Source organism: Canis lupus, chromosome 2, assembly GCF_003254725.2.
Source record: "Canis lupus dingo isolate Sandy chromosome 2, ASM325472v2, whole genome shotgun sequence".
Classification (NCBI taxonomy): Eukaryota; Metazoa; Chordata; class Mammalia; order Carnivora; family Canidae; genus Canis; species Canis lupus.
This window is the reverse complement of record NC_064244.1, coordinates 66,507,669-66,523,767: the sequence shown is the minus strand read 5'-3', so window position 1 is coordinate 66,523,767 and position 16,099 is coordinate 66,507,669. Positions and strand designations below refer to the sequence as shown.

The following is a 16,099-nucleotide window of genomic DNA, read 5'->3' as shown; positions in this document are numbered from 1 at the left end:
CCCTGTGTGTGTGTGTCTCTTGTGAATAAATAAAATCTTAAAAAAAAAAAAAAGAAGAAGAAGAAGGAAAACACCACTGGAAAATTGTAGTGGCAACTAGAAATTCTAGATTACTTCTGGAAAGTTACTTTATCGAGGAAGGAAGAAGGCCATGGCTACTATATAAAGCCATTGCCTAGAGATACCATACCCTTCAAGCGTCTATATTCACTGATTCCTCTGCTTTGGCTGCCCTTCCTGTCCTTCCCAATCTTCTCTGCAAGACAAACTCCTATTCATCCTTCAAGATCTTGCTTAAACATGTTCTTTTCTGGAACGCCTTCTCTGACCCTCTCAGACAGCTAATTGTTCCCGCCTTTGTGATTCCATAGCTCTTTATATACACATCTATTATGCTATCACTTTTACTGGCAATTTTATTTGTCTCTCTCACTACTTCTTTGAGGACAAGGACTAATTATCTTATTCATCTCTGCAGCCCCAAGACATAGCACAAGACACAGCAGAGTGCCTGGCATATAGCTAGTGTTTGTTGTTATGGGATAAAAGACATCAAGAGCAGTAAGCAGTGCAATTTGCACTTCACTTGCAAAAATCAAATTGGTTCCTGGTACTTTTCATGTGTAACCACATCTTCCCTTGATTTGGGAGAAGCGACTTTAGACTCATAAAGGAAATTCTATTGATATCACTGGCACATCAGCGAGATTTTCATTCCCATTGATAATAGCAGCATCCCCTCCCACCCCCACCATACACACACACACACACACACACACACACACTTCCAAGAAGCTCCCAGGGCAAGCTTAACATTAGTGGCACATGGCCCATCCTACCATCTCTGTTGTAGTGAAAGCTAAATTACACCGTGAGCCGAAAGCTGCCACAGACCTTAGTTATCTCCTGGTGGTTGGGGGAGGGGGGGTGGATAATCCAAAGAACACAACACTCTGTAGCAGACCTAGGAGTAGGGTGAGGAAGGAAGATGAATTTAAACCTTGCCTTATAAGAAATTTGTTAGAAACTCACGCAGAACAGCCGCTTCTTCTGGACATGACAGACCCGATCCTGGTGTCCGGCAGTGACCTTTGCCCATGAGTGTCAGGTCATCACCCAGCACAGAAAACAAGGGGCCAGTGCCTTTCCTGGGCATCCCTCCTTCTCAAACCTGGCAAATCTTGGGGCCTGCTTTTCCTTTAGGGGATTGTCCTCTCCTCCCAGCACCGGCAACCCCCAGTTCCCTCTGCTGGTGCCCCTTTAAGTGCCAATCTCGCCTTCGTCCCACTGGGGGCCCCAGCTTGACTCCGGGTCAAAAGTGCGGGCGGCCGGGCTGTCAGGCCCGGCTGGGGCGGCGGGGAGGACGCCGAGGTCAGGCCCGACGCCCGGGGCTCCTCGCACTCTGCGGGACGAGCGCGGCGGGCGCAGGCCTCTGCGCGGGCCTCTGCGCGGGCCTCTGCGCGGAAGGGGCTCGGCCCCCGGGAAGCCGCCCGGGCCGGTGCTCCCGCCGGTGCCCGTCAGCCTGCCGCAAGCGCCGGCCCCGCAGCGGCGCCGCAGCCCTCGCGGCCCCTGGGTCCCCGCACCCTGCGCGTCGCGGCCGGTCGCCCCGCGGGCCCCGCGCCGCGAATCCCGGGGTCAGGCCGCCCGCCGCCCGCTCGCCGGTGCCCACGGCAGCGCCCCGCCCCGCGCGGCCCGGCCCGGCCGCCGCACCCCGGCCCGGCCGTGACAGCTGGCTGCCCCAAGGGTTAAGCCGGCAGCGCGGCGGCCCGAGCGCCCCGTGCGCCTCGCGTCCGCCGCGAGCCTGCCCCAGCGCGCACGCGCCCGCCCGTTACCTGCGGTCGCGTTCGCGCTCCTCCTCCACCTGGCCGCTCTCTCCCGGGGGCCGCCCCTCAGCCCGCCCCCTCGGCTCGGCGCCGCGCACCCTGCTGGCTACTCGGACACAGCCGGGGAGGAGGGGCGTGGGGCGATTACCATATATTAGCATACCAGCGTGCGTCACGTGGCCGCTCCAGCCAATGGTCACTCTGGGAAGGCGGGGATTGGGTTGAACACGCCTAGGTGCTGCTCCGGGCCTGAACCGGTGGCCATGGCAACGGCTGGGAGGGCGGGGGGGGGCGGCTACGGGGAGCGGGGAGGCTCGGGAGGCTCGGGAGCCCCGTGGCCCCCAGGAGCATCCCTCCTACCTGAATTCCGTGTGGAGACACCGTGCACTTTTCCCACCCCGCGGAGGGAGAGGGGTGGGACCTGGCTCCTTTCAGAAGGATTCAGACTCAGCAAACAGTAAATGAGCGCTTACCACGTGCCTGGCACTTTTCTGCAGGATATGAATCTCGGGGTAACCTTGTGATGGCAGGACTGTTGACCCTACTTAAAAGAAGGGAAAGTGGAGGCTCGGAGAGATGAGGTCACTCACCCGAAGTCACACAGTCACACCAAATGGCCAAAGGGGAGCTCTGAGCCCATTTTTCACTTCAGGCCCAGGACTCTTTCGAGTGACTTTCTCCAGCAGGGGTCTCCCAGTACCTCCTCACAATTCCAGGTATACCGAGCGGCGGAGAAAAGATCCTCTTGCAAACTTTGTACCGTGCTTTAGTGTTTCTTTATAATGACCTTTGAGGTTTAGTAGGCAGACAGGTATGCCCATATTGCAGATGAGGAGAAATGAGGCTCAGAGAGGTGCAAGACCTGCCTCAGGTCAAACAGCTTTTAAAAGCTAGTACTTAAGTACTATGACTTATACTCAATACTTTACAAACTTTTCCATTCAGTCTTCTCAAAAGTGGTGTTGCTATGACCATTTTACAGATTTAAAAAAACTGAGGCTTTCGGAAATTAAGCAAATTTCCAAGGGCTACATAGCTAGTAAGTAACAGATTTAGGTTCAAATCTAGATTTATCACGCTCCAAAGCTAGACTCATGAAATCTCTTTGTACCAGGTTCATTTAATTTAGGCTTGGACTTGGACATCTGTAAAAGAACTTTCCCGTCTACCTTCTTAAAATGTGACTATGCTCTTAGTCCAGCAAAAAACATCATGTGACAGGTGGTATGTGTTAAGGTCACAGAGGCTAAATAGTAAAAGAATAGAGTCACCTCTGTAGGTGGGTAAGAACTCTCTACAATTTTCTGCCTCTTGATTCTTACCCCTAGTGATTTGATAATTTGCCTAAAAAGCAGAGAAGTTTAAAAGTATAAACATCTGCATACGGGCTTACCTTCTGCTCCTTCCTTTAAGTTAGCTCAGTGGTTTTCTAATTACTGGACAAGGACATATGCCTCAGATTAAATATGCTAAACTTTATGGACATTTTAAGGGATTATCAAAGGTAATTTTGAATGTATTGTACATTTCACTTTATTGGGCTGATTTAAAAGCCAATTTCCTCCTAAACTGTGACTGGGGTTCAAAAACCCAACTGTGCCAGGGCACCTGGGTGGCTCAGTCGGTTAAGTGTCTGCCTTCAGCTCAGGTCACGATCCCAGGCTCCTGGGATGAAGCCCCACATCAGGCTCCCTGCTCAGTGGAGAGCCTGCTTCTCCCTCTCCCTCTGCTGCTCCCCCTGCTTGTGTGCTCACTCTCTCTGTCAAATAAACAAATATAATCTTAAAAAGGCCCAACTGTGAAGGCAGACTTTTTTGGGATAAAAGCTACTCACAAATGTGTGACTTTGGGTAAGTTGCTTAACCTCTCTGTGCCTCAATTTCCTCATTTGTAAAATAGGATGGGAACAGCCATGAGAATTAAACGAATTAACATATAAAAAGCATTTAGTACAAGTCCTGGCTCAGGATAAAACTTCCATAATTGTTAGCTGTTATTGCCTCAGGAGCTTTCCTAGGAACAGACAACCCACGTGTACAGAATCTCTCAAGGTTTCCAAGCTGGCTTTGGAATTTTGAAGCTGCTCCCCATCCCTTGTGGCATATTAAACAGCCTGTTGTGCTGCTGAACCCTTGTTATCTCTCCAATGACATTCCCTCTTCTTAGGATCATAAATAATTCCCAGACTCAAAGGAGCTGGTTTCCCCTGCACATCTCCTAGCACCAAATTACCAGAGTGGCTCCTTGCAGAAGGGGATCTTGACAAACAGCGGAGCCATAAGTCAGGCTCCTTTGAAACACTTTTATGAGCGCCTTAATGAGGGAGATGAGCTGTCATCAGGAACTTGCCTGTCCTTCCTGGCCACAGGAAATGAGCTCTTTGTGCTCAAAGGATTTCCAAAGCTGAGGAGCAAAGAGTTTTCAGGAAGTGGGGCAGGGATGAAAAGCTGTTGACTCAAGAGAAATCCAGGGCTAAACAGCCCCCATCCTGCCATTCACCTTATAGGGTCAAATGACTCCCGATCTTATTGCAGCAATAGCACCAAAGGGTGGCTTGTGTGGAGGGTGTTAATTCACCTTTTCTCCCCTCCATCCCCCCCCCCCCCACCAAAGTACATGCTCAGACAGCTAAACCACCGCCAGCCCAAAAGATAAGGCAGTATGGAACAGTGGTTAAGAGCAAGGTTTCTTGGAGCTAAAGAAGCAAGTGTGAATCCTGCTTCCACTACCTTGGAATGGTTGCTTAACCTCTCCGTGTCTGGAATAATACAGTGCCCACCTTCTAGGCTCCTGTGAAGATAAACGAGTTACTAACATAAAGCACACCCTATAGGAAGCACTAGAGGCGTATTTTTAATTAAGCAGAATAAACTTGTAAGTCCAATACAGGCCCTCTCCATCTCCCTCAACCATATGCTGCCCCACCCACTCCCATCCTGACTTGCAAATGAAGGTTGCCCAGGAATAAGAAGAATATGAGCTTGGGAACTCTAGTTGGAATCCTGACTCGGCTACTTTCCTTGTTCTGTGAACTTGACTAAGTGTTTACATCCCTAAACCACAGTTATTTGTAAATTGAGACTAACTTCCTCCCAGAGCTACTCTGAGCATTTGATCAGATAATGTCAAGCAAGAGGTGATGGGGTCTTGTTTGATCATAATCATCTTGCTCTTGTACTGAGCTGTTTCTGGTGAACATCTTTGCTCTCCTATGATGAAAATAACATTTACTGAGGACTTAACTCTGGCCTTATTCTATAAACATCATCTTATCTAATACTTACACTAAGACAAAGGCCCAGAGGGATTAAGTAATTCAACCAAGATCACAATGGAAGTCGGTGGGAGGCCAGTATTCAAGAAGGACTGTCTGATTCCCAAGTCCATGCTGGCGACCCACCATGACCTGGTCTCCCACTCCAGCATGGCTCATACAACTCACGGAATGTGTGCTCTATTTCAGTAGCATTCCTCCCCCATCCACACGCACATGTTTTCCACCCAGCAGCACCCGGCACCATAAGTGCTCCACCCAATACTTACTGAGGGAGCGAAAGTAAATGACTGTGACATTTAATAGTGAAGATAGTCCCCTTTTTTGGGCTGCCCCAGTGGGGAAGAAAAGCAGCTGGCAACCCCCCACCCCTCCAGCATCCTCTTCCTGCTAATCGTGTGGAAAGCCTCCTTCCTTCCCCCATGGGGGACTCAGGCTTCTTAGTTTCAGAGATCCACAATAGGCCCAGTGATGACTCATCTGCAATGAACATTTGGAGAGCTGTCAGGGCCACTGGTGCTTTTTAGGGCTCTGTTAACATGCATCAGTGGGGTGATTTCCAGTTAATGGCCTTGGATCTGTATATTTGTTTCCTAGGGCTGCCATAACAAAATGCCACAATCTAGGTGGCTTAAAACAACACAAACTTATTCTCTCACCTTTCAGGAGCCAGAAATCCAAAATCAAGGCATCAGCATGGTTGGTTTCTTCTCTGGGAGATTCAAAAAGAAAATATATTCAATGCCTCTCTCATGGCTTCTGGTGGCTGCTGGCAATCCTTGGCATTCCTTGGCTTATTGATGCATTCGTTACTCCCATCTCTGCCTCCATCCTCACGTGACACTTTCCCTGGGTGTCTGTGTCCCTATTCCCCTCTTCTTGTAAGGACACCAGTTCTATTGGAGTAGAGCCCACTCTAATCCAATGTAAACTCATCCTAATTTGACATCTACAGACCCTATTTCCTTTTTTTTTTTTTAAGATTTTATTTATTTATTCACGAGAGACACAGAGAAAGAGGCAGAAGCATAGGTAGAGGGAGAAGCAGGCTCCTGTGGGGGATCCCAATGTGGGACTTGATCCCAGGACCCCAGGATCATGACCTGAGCCAAAAGCAGATGCTTAACCACTAAGCCACCCAGGTGCCCCTACAGATCTTATTTCCAAAAAAGGTCACATTCACCAGTACCAGGGGTTGGGACTTGAACATATCTTTTCACCTTTTCTGGAGTATACAATTCAACCCGCTACAATAAGTACAGAGGGGATGGAAAATGAAGGAAAGGGATGGAGAGAAAGGAGAGGTTGTCTATAAGGAGCAGATCATACTTACATAAGGGAGTGTGACCCAAGGTCCCTTAGGAATAGGACTAAACTTTTTCCTCTTGGCCAATTTCATTCTTTCCTTTTTTTAAAAGTAATCTCTACACCCAATGTGGGGCTTGAACTCATGACCCTGAGATCAAGAGTCATGTGCTCCACTGACTGAGCCGGCTTGGCGCCCCTAAGATTCTTTCTTAAAGATGTCTCCAGCTCATAGACTCATAGTATCAGAGCTAGCAGGGACCTCAGAGGTTCATTCATTCATTCAACAAACATTTATCAAATAGTCTTTGAAGGGCAGGGCATTCAAACAGAAAAGAAATGGTCTGACGGAACTGAGGCCCAGGGAGGGAGTGTGAATTGTCTAGTATTACATCAAAGTAGAGTATAGCCAAGAACAGAATGGGGGAGCCCAAGGCTTAATCCTGAGCCCTTCTGATGCCTATCAAGAAGGCTACCTGCCCCCTGGGTTTAAATCTCTGGTGCACAGACAGATATCAGTTTGTTTTTTTGTTTTTGTTTTTTTAAAGATTCTATTATATTTTATTTGACAGAGAGAGACAGAGAGAGCAGGGGAAGCAGCAGAAGAGGGAGAAGCAGGCTCCTAGCTGAGTGGGGAGCCTGACTCAGGGCTCAATCCCAGGACCCCAAGATCATGACCTGAGCTGAAGGCAGACACTTAACCGACTGAGCCACCTGAGCGCATCCAGATCTTGATTTTTAAAGCTGTTTGTGTTCTGAGGCTCATTATTCGCTCCCCCAAAACTTCCACAGGCAGTTCCTGTCATTGAGGGACTTTGCAGCCTTGGACAAAGCTAGAAACCATCCCTTATGTGAAAGTGAAATCCTGCAGGCTTTTCTTCTTTTTAGACCAAGTCTTTGGCTAATCTTTGAGGCATCATCTTTTCTGGATGCCACAGCAGAATCAGGCATACAGAAACTCCTCGATGGCAGAGACGATGTCTGGTTCATCTTTTTGGTCCCCAGTGCTGACACAGAAACCGTCCTGGAATCAGCTCCCAGCAGCCATATGCTCAGTGAATAAAAGAACATTGCTCCAGTGAAGATCAAGGGCAGCTCACTTCTCACTATTTCAACATCCCACGCTCAGTGATGGTTGTAGAGTTGGCGAAAGATACCCGAATTCCGCTCTAAAAGTCACAGTTCTCCTGACATGAAGATTCCATTTGTCACTACATCATTAGAAGACATGGCATCTTGCTCCCATTACTGGTGGCCGATTCGAATGTTGTACTGCCCCGAGCTGTCATCCTGTGGGCTGTCAGCCTGGGGCAGTGAGCCTGAAAACTGGGGCGGGCTGGGGTCAGAGGTGGGGTCAACCCAGCAGGAGTCCTCAGATCAGAGCAGGGGTGAGAAGGAGGTCAGACGGGAGATTAAAGTCCAGGAACTAGGCAGGTACAGGGTTAGTCCCGGCTCTTCTGAGGACGGTGGCCAGTGCCCGGAGACCCTGCGGAGAAGTGTCTCGAAGGCAGGTCTCCCGAGTTGGCCTTCTACTCACAGGTCTCCAGAGAGGTCTTTGTGATTGATCTGGGTTTGGGTTCCCCTCACAGGGGCCTCTCCTCTCCTTGGCTGGCCTCATGTTCACAGGATCAAACTCAAAAATCCTGGCAGCAGCCTTATTTGTTCTGGTCACTTGGCCCCAGGCTTGAGGCCGCTTGTTAGAGCCAACGTGTTAGGTCTGACTCTGGCTGTGCATTAGAATCACCTGTGAAACTCAGTCAAATGCAGATTCCTAGGTCTCACCGTCAGAGAGTTTGATTCTCTGGGTCTGGGGCAGGCTGCTGACATCTTGAGAGGCTCAGGAGCCAGGCTGCTTAGATTTGTAACGGTTCTGCTACTAACCCAGTGAACTTGGGGTGAAATTCTTCACCTTTTTGTGCCCCAATATCTTGTCTCTAAAAGGTGACAATAATATTCAACTCATTGATTTGACATGAAGATTATTTAATACATGCCAAGTCTCAAAATTGCTAGCTGCTCAATAAGTGTTGCTCACTATGGTAATCTTTCTTTTTACCAAACTACGAGTGATTTAGAAGCACAGTCCTCCCCTCCGTCCCTTCTTTCCTTCTTTGCTCCCTTCATTAATTACTGAGTACACCTACCTGCCAAGACTCTTGCTAGACACACACAGTCCTCCCCAGTTTACATGCCAACAGGGAAGCCAGGACTGGGAAGCACTGTTCTACTTACTGCCTCCCAAACCCTCACTGGAGTCTGCAGCTCTGGGCTCCCTCCTTGAAACAGAGCAAAATGGAAAGAACATAGAAGTCATTTGGAACTGGTGTGTCATTTTCGAGCTAAGTGACATCAGACAAATTACATGTAGAAGGTACCTGTGTCTACTGCTTGCTTGGTATTCTTGCTCTACGAAGAGTCTGCCTCTCCTGTAACCACACGGCTGGGAAAAGAGCAGCTAAATACACCTATGATTCCGCCCCTCACCTTAGGCCACAAGATTATTGGTCAGGGCAGGCGACAGACCCAAGCTGAACCAATCACATCCCACCTCCAAAACCCTGGAATGGAGCTGAAGCCTGGCTGCTTGCCTTTGGCTGCTCTCTTGAATGGAGGTGACATTAGGAGCTGTTGGCAGTGAACATTTTCCACCATGCGTATTAGGAAAAAGAACCAATCAGTCTGCAGCAAGAAAAAAGAGCAACAGTGATGGTTGGAGTTTTCAGGATGCTGAGATTCCTGATTGCTTCCCTATGCTGCCCCTAGCCTTGGATTCTGTGACACATCTCCTGTCCTTATAGTAAATTCTTCTTTTGTGTTGAAGTCAGATCTCTCATCTTCACCTGGTGCCTGGCAGGCAGGCTGTACCCCCCAGCATCTGGGTCTTCCATGCTCCCTTCTCAAGGGCTACTCAGGGGGAGAAGAAAATTCAAGACTGGAGTCTCAGGACCAAATGGACTCTGCTCCTACTTTGAATGAGTTTTCAGGGCAGAGAACTTTAGGAGCACAGGGCTTAGGGTTTTGAACGCTAGAGGGGGGCCTGGCCAGGCCTTTCCAGGGGGAGAGAGACCCCTATTTCTAACTCTCTTTAGTTAAGGAGGGTTCTCCTGAGAGCCACAGTCTCTCCTGCCACCTGGTCCTGTTCTGTTCTTTTATATTTGCAATTCCCAGACACTGACACCTTTTCCAGATTGAGGTGGATTTCCCCCACACCTGGAACTGGTTATTAGGGCTTGTCTATCTCTCTTGGGGATGGGGGTTGGGGCGAGAGCCGGAAGGTGAAGTGCAGCCATTCCTGTTCTAATGTGTTCTAAGCTTCTAGTGTTTTCTTTATGTTAGGCCTGCTTCTCCTAGTGTGTCACAGGGCTGATTGATGTTACCTTCCCCAGCACCCCTTTCGATCAGCTGGGTATCAGTCCCTCCATTTTATAGCGAGGGATGACATTTAGCTGGTTTGCACCAGTACAGCCTCAAATGCTTGCTAATTTAGTAAAATATTCTTTTTATCAGTTTTTGCTCCAAGTCCCCTTGCTTGCCCAAGGTCACCAAGCGACTGGGCCAGGTTCTGGGTTCCGACTCTGAAGTCTGCATTCTTTCTTTCCTACCACATTGTCTTGCTGGGGAGATACTCATCTAGCCACCTTTCCTAGGTCCTTGGATGTGGATCTCAGGTCTCCTGCAAATCACTGCTGTCCTGTCTATACCCCAAATTGCTGCCTTTGTGGCCTAGGGCACAGCTATGCCTCCCTGCCATCTCAGCAAGGGCCTCTTTCTCCGAACCGGGCCATCTAATCAGAGAGGTACAAAAGGAATATCAGAGATGTGGAGATGCATGATAATGTTCCACAGCATTGCAAACGTATTTGCTATCACTACACAGTACACTTAAAAATGGTTTAAGAAAGTAAATTTTATGTTATGTGTATTTTACCACAATAAAAAGGAATATTCGATGAACTACACAAGGATGGTCTCCTACAACTTAAACTCTGTGATAAGGACAGGGAAAGAACTTTCCCTCCTCAGCTGCACACAGTGTCTGCCTCTGGGGTCAGTTCTGCCCACAACTCCTCTGAGGACAGCTTTGGGCATGATGCCCATCCAGCCTTTCTACCCCTGGACATAGCTGAGGAGCCCCACTGTCGGCGTCTGGCCCAGGGCAGTCAATCTACAGCAAGAAAGAGGTAAGAAAGATGAGCTGCACTCACAAATTTGAACCAAGGAGGACTTCTTGTGGAGCAGAAGGTGAGGAAGCTGCTCAGGAGGGAGAGAATACAACAGAGACACCAAGAAAAAGTAGCTCAACTGTGGCTGAGGGTGCTAATTGTCTATCAGGACCTGCTACCCTCCGTGCTGGCAAAGGTCTAACAGCGGGCTCTCTGGCAGACTGGAGTAGTGAAAGGGAAGTCCAGATTTGTAGTGTCTGCCAATTCCTGTGGTATAATTATTCCCACTAAGGCCAATTTCAAGTCATGCCAACCAACATGGAATTGGGGGGGCAATACATGTGATTGGCTCTCATGAGCTTATGTAAGCTAGCTCCAAACACCACTATATTGTATCCCCCCCCCCGTTTTTTTTTTACTAATAGAAAGTCCCCTTTGTGCTTCATTAAGGCTCATGGTCACCTGGTCAGAAACTGTCTGTGAAATACAGCTGCACCCTATATTACACAGCTATGGCCATATAAAGAAGGTCTGGTCAGTGGCCTGTGAGCAGAAGTGCTGTGGGCAGTTTCTCTGTACACCCTTAAAAGGAGCCCTGGTCATCCCTGCTCTCTCCCTCCTCCTTGCTGCAGGTGGGAATGTGGATGGTGCAGATGAGGAGAGCACCCTGGAAGGTAGCAGGGGCAGTAGGTTGGAAGGAGTCTGGATCTTTGGGCAGCCTAACAGAGCTGAGCTGCCTAACCACCCTGGACCAGCCACTTACATCTTCTGTTTCAAAAGAGAAGTAAATGTGTACCTTATTAAGACTTTTGTCTTGGAGTCTCTCACTACAGCAGCTCATCTGACTACTAATACTGGCTCCGGAACTACCTGGGATTTGGTGCATTCTGTGGTTATCATTACCACAAAGCCTATCTGTTTTAAGATGTCCCAAATGAGTCTGTCTCTATTAGAAGTGAAAGGTTATTAGTCAGCATTTGCTAGGCTACACAGCAGAAACCACCCCGTGATCTCAACGGCTGACAATAACAAAAGTTTATTTCTTATTTATGCTACATGACAGCTGCAGGTCATTTGAGGTTCTGTTCTATATGTGTTCACATTCTGTGTCTCAGACTGAAGGAGCAGCCCCTATATCAGTCCAGAGACAGAAGGAAAAATGCCATAGCTGAATCTTGCAATGACTCTTAAAGCTTCCGCTGGGATGTGGTCTCTGTCCCATCTATTCATGTTCCATTGGCCAAAAGAAGCGAATGGCCTAGGCTGACACCCGGGGGGCAGTGAGGTATAGTTCCCCCCCACAGAGAAGCACCGCAAGTCTCATTGGTATGGGCAGAGATGGATGATCTTCTTACTGAGAGTGCAGCAAATAGTTGGGAATAATAATACAATCTACTGCAAGAGCCTAAAGTGAAAAACATACATTATACCAGGACAGATGCCATTCTTATTCGCATTTTGCAGGTAAGGAAACTGAGGCTCAGTGAAGATAAGGGCCACACTGTCATATAGTCTTAGCCTCAGAACTGCGACTTCTGAGAAGCTCATTTCAATTTTTCTGCTATAGATCATGTTGTTGTTAATAAAACCTTGTAGGTAGTCTGGAAGACCTGAGCTTGATCTCACAACCCTGGGATCAGGACCTGAGCAGAAACCAAGAGTCAGATGCTTAACCAACTGTACCATCCAGGCACCCCAAGACCCTTGCCTTCTATAGTGCATTTCTGGAAGCCAAGCTCTGGAGTTTGTGAAGAGCTCACTTAAGCTCAGCATGCAGAAAGAAAGGAAGAAGCTACAGACAGTAGAGGCAGGAGGTTTGGGGACTGGTTCAGGGGTTTTGTCACTAAATTGCTGTTCACCTTCGGGAAGTTAACTTCTCTGGGTCTCTGTCATTTGTACATGGAAGAGCTCCGAGTATAGCTCAGAGTATGCAATTAATAAGGTTAATCTGGCTCGAAGATGCTAATATCTAACTTCACTCTTCCAGTGGAAATTTGGGGTCCCTCTTAAGAAGTCTTGTTCTTTATTTGAAAACTGTCTTGAAAGATACCCTTCTATGCTCCTTCATTCAGCCATCCATCTACCTATCCATCCATTTCCTCCTTCAGTCATCAAAAGTTTGTGGCTTGTTCTCTGATCTGCCTCTATGCTAGGTCCTGGGGGTGCAGAGATGACTGAGTTGTGGTCTCTTGCCTCTAGGACTTCACAGTCTATTGGAGGGGACAGAGTGAAACATAATGGTGACGCCTGCAATAAGTTGTTCTCATCACAAAACGGTGGTCAGAGCTATAAAGAAGTCTGTACAAAGATGCTACACCAGACCAGGGAATAAGCAGCCTCCTTGGCCCAGGTGTGGTGCCATCCAGGAGAGGAGAAGAGTCAGCAGAGAGGTGAACACAATGAGTTCAGAGTGGGGCCTGTGGACGTCCAAGAAGAGGTATTCAGTGGGCCACTGACATCTGAGTCTGAGGCTGCGGGGAGCTGTAGGTTCAGGATATGGATTGAGCATATTTCACTGGAGATGGTCATGGAAGCCGTGAAAGTATATAAGACTGTGATTTCCCTTCTATACACTGTCCCTGAACTCCCAGTGGCCTGGCCGCACAGAGTGGCCACACACACTAACCTTTCGTAGGGAGGGCCCTGCAGAGGATTGACCTAAGGTGGATGCAACAGCGTACAAGTCGGACCTGATAGGAACAAACGCGCAACACCAATTCCGTTTTATGGCCTTGTCTGATGCTAGAACACGTAGAGAGGTCACCAGGTCATCCTCTGTGCAGCAGGGACATAAATCAGGCAGCGCCCTGCTTCCTGAGGCCCCAGCTGAGGAGGACAGGCCCTGTCCACCTCTAACTGGGATCAATTACAGTCCATTCCTCTGTGGCCCAAGCTTCCTTCCACAGATCCATGCAGGCCTGGCCCCAGGAGGCCCAGCAAAGAAGCAGCTCTTAGGCTGTGTCTGTGACAAGACGCAGAGCTCTAACCTGGACAGGGCTAAGGAGAGAGCTACTTGTCTCGGTGAAGATGGTAATAATGATGATAAGGAAATGGTATCTGCCTTCACCGAATGCTCTGGGCCAGGCGTGACTCCAAGTGCCTTACACGCATTCTTTCATTTTAATGTTGCAGTAACTTTCTGAGGTAGGTTCTGTTGCCAACCTCATTTTCCAGATGAGGAAACTGAGGCTCAGTGAGATTGAGTGACTTGCTCAAGGCCAACCACTCAGGAAGCAGCAGAACCCTGAATCCAAACCCAAGCCTGTCTGCCTCCAGAAGCTGAGCTCGAAAGAGTGGCAAAGAGATGACTGCTGGCCTAGACAGCGTATCCTTTGGAGTCAAAAAGACTTGGATTCAAATGTTGGCTCTGCCCTTTCTTAAATGATCTGAAGCAAGTAACTAAGCTCCTGAAGCCTCAGTTTCCACATCTGTAAAATGAGGACAACAGAATGTACATCATGATGAAGGTTAAGAAGGATACATATAAAGTACATACAAGTGCTCAGGTGGTGGTACCTCGTCACCATCCTCATCCTTGCCTCATGTCTTTGCTTACCACACTCAGGTACATGGAAGAATATGTGCAAAAACTTGCATGTATGAGAGAGGCTGGCACCCTGGGGGACCTGATCTGGTGGCAGTGGAGGGACAGGTAAAGTAACAGAATGGAGATTCAAACGACAGACAGAGGCTGTTTCACGTAAGGATGCCTGTAAAACCACAAGGACTGAGGGCTTTATTCTGAAGACAATTAGAAACCATTGAAGAATTAAAAGCAGGTAGAGGACTGTAGTTGACTTTGCTTCTCAGAGAGATGTTTTAGGCAGCCCACCTTGTTCTCCCTAAGTACTCAAGTGCATAACAGCAGTGCCTAGAACATAGTAGGTGTTCAAAAATATTTGTTAAATAAATTTGGCCAAAGTTACTGCTTTATACAGGCCTGCTTGATTCTGAGAAACAAGTGTGCACTCTTTTTAGCCCAGGGAAAGAGTATATTTTAGGGGTAATTGTAGATGCTTTCTGTGAAGACCAAGAACAGAGACTGGAACTGGGACATAATCCTGAATCCAGGTGGCTGCAGATCCTCAGCAGACATGATGCACAGGTCATCATGAGCACAGTCTGCCTGCACCTCATGTACCTGCTTCTTTATTACCTGCCTGTCACTCTCATTCCTAGCTTTGGTTTGCACATGATCCGCTACAACCCCACTGGCTCCCTCTACACTGTGAATTTTCCATCTTAGACCCTTTTGATAAGTGGCTTATTATTTATTTCTAACTTCAAAATCTAGGAGAGACAATCTATGGGCTTACACTCATCTTTTCATGGAGCAGGAATTAGAATGAGGAAGCTATGAATTCCTAAATCACATCAGGATTCTGTGAGATAAAAGGGAGGGAGGGTAGATAGCTGTGGGGGAAGCAGTCAATAGTGAACACTACATTACCCAAATAATTATTTAATTGCAAGTTGTGATACGTGCTTTGAAGGTAAGTACAGGATGCTACAAGAGAGTGTAAGAGGATCTAAATTAGGTTGGGGTTGAGGTAGGGTTTAAAAGGCCTACAGACTGACTGCTCCTGAGTCAACACTATGTTACTTCGGGTACAGGTTAAGCTACTATAATAACATCCCAAAGTACAATAACATAAATGATATGTATTTATTTTTCTCATGTGAGAAGTCCAGATGGGAATAGTCCATGGCCGGCAGGGCCAGCTCTGTTCCAAAGAGTCATCTGGGACCGAGGTTGGTGGCTTAAGGCTCTTATCCTTTAAATGCAGCTCCCATTTCTGGGTCCACAGCACCAAGGGTAAGGCCAGGAGATTGCCACATCACTTCTGCTTACCTCCTTACAGGGTGACAACAAGTCATAGTGGCATGCTTAGCTGCAGGAAATCTGGGGGATGTAGATTTGAGCAGGGCAGCTGTGTTCTCTGTTACAAGGGTGGGGGGGGGCAGGGTGTGAAAAAAAAGAAGAGGGAAAGAAACCCGTGTCTGGAAGTTCAAAGTCTCTGCTACGAGGACCCCGCCTTTGGTGGGGGTGGGGGGAAATGGAAGACTCTGGGGTCCATATAGTTAAATGCAGTGGGGAAATCCTATAAGATGAGGATGAAAGGTATCCATTGGGCTTGACATCTAAGAAGTTCCTTGACTACAGAAGGGCAGGAGTGAAACTGCAGTGGGTCGATGATGAGAAATGAGGATATGGAGTTAGAAGTGTGAGGTAGCTCTTTTGGGTAACTTGGAGAAGAGAAGGAGAGGCAGAAATAGCCAACTCTAGAACAAAAGAGGGTGTTGCCTCCCCCTCTTCCTCCTCCTCCTTCTTCCTCTTCTTCACACTAAGAAAACATTGAGAACAGTTGCAGGCAAACCAGAGTATTTCCATAGAGGAGAGTTCAAAGATGTAGAAAGAGGAATTAGCTCCCTGTGCTAGATAGAGACAGCTGTCAGAGCAGACAGGAGGGCGTGGGGCCAAGAGCAAAAATGTAGGGATGAGCCTTGAACAGAAAGAGAAACACATCTTCTGA

The 16,099-nt window shown here is 48.2% G+C and overlaps 1 protein-coding gene and 1 long non-coding RNA gene across 13 annotated transcripts in view; one reads left to right on the top strand and one right to left on the bottom strand.

Annotated features, from left to right (window-relative positions):
* The window catches only part of PHC2 (polyhomeotic homolog 2), a 123,434-nt gene extending 121,487 nt beyond the window's left edge, over positions 1-1,947 (bottom strand). Inside the window, exon 1 of one of the 6 annotated variants that reach the window (XM_025448138.3) lies at positions 1,833-1,947. The gene's annotated coding sequence lies outside the window, so the exon portion shown is untranslated. Of the gene's footprint in view, positions 1-1,032; positions 1,396-1,832 lie in introns of those variants that run through there. The other 5 variants (XM_035713794.2, XM_025448139.3, XM_025448137.2 and 2 more) reach the window with 5 other exon arrangements.
* Positions 1-16,099, top strand: part of LOC112660569 (uncharacterized) — a 43,517-nt gene that overhangs the window by 16,959 nt on the left and 10,459 nt on the right. For 5 of the 7 annotated variants that reach the window (XR_003137072.3, XR_007404375.1, XR_003137068.3 and 2 more), the window contains one exon: positions 14,131-14,217. The exons of 1 other annotated variant lie outside the window; for it this stretch is intronic. This is a non-coding gene — a long non-coding RNA (uncharacterized LOC112660569). Of the gene's footprint in view, positions 1-12,764; positions 13,003-14,130; positions 14,218-16,099 lie in introns of all 7 variants that reach the window. One more of the 7 variants, XR_003137070.3, reaches the window with a different exon arrangement.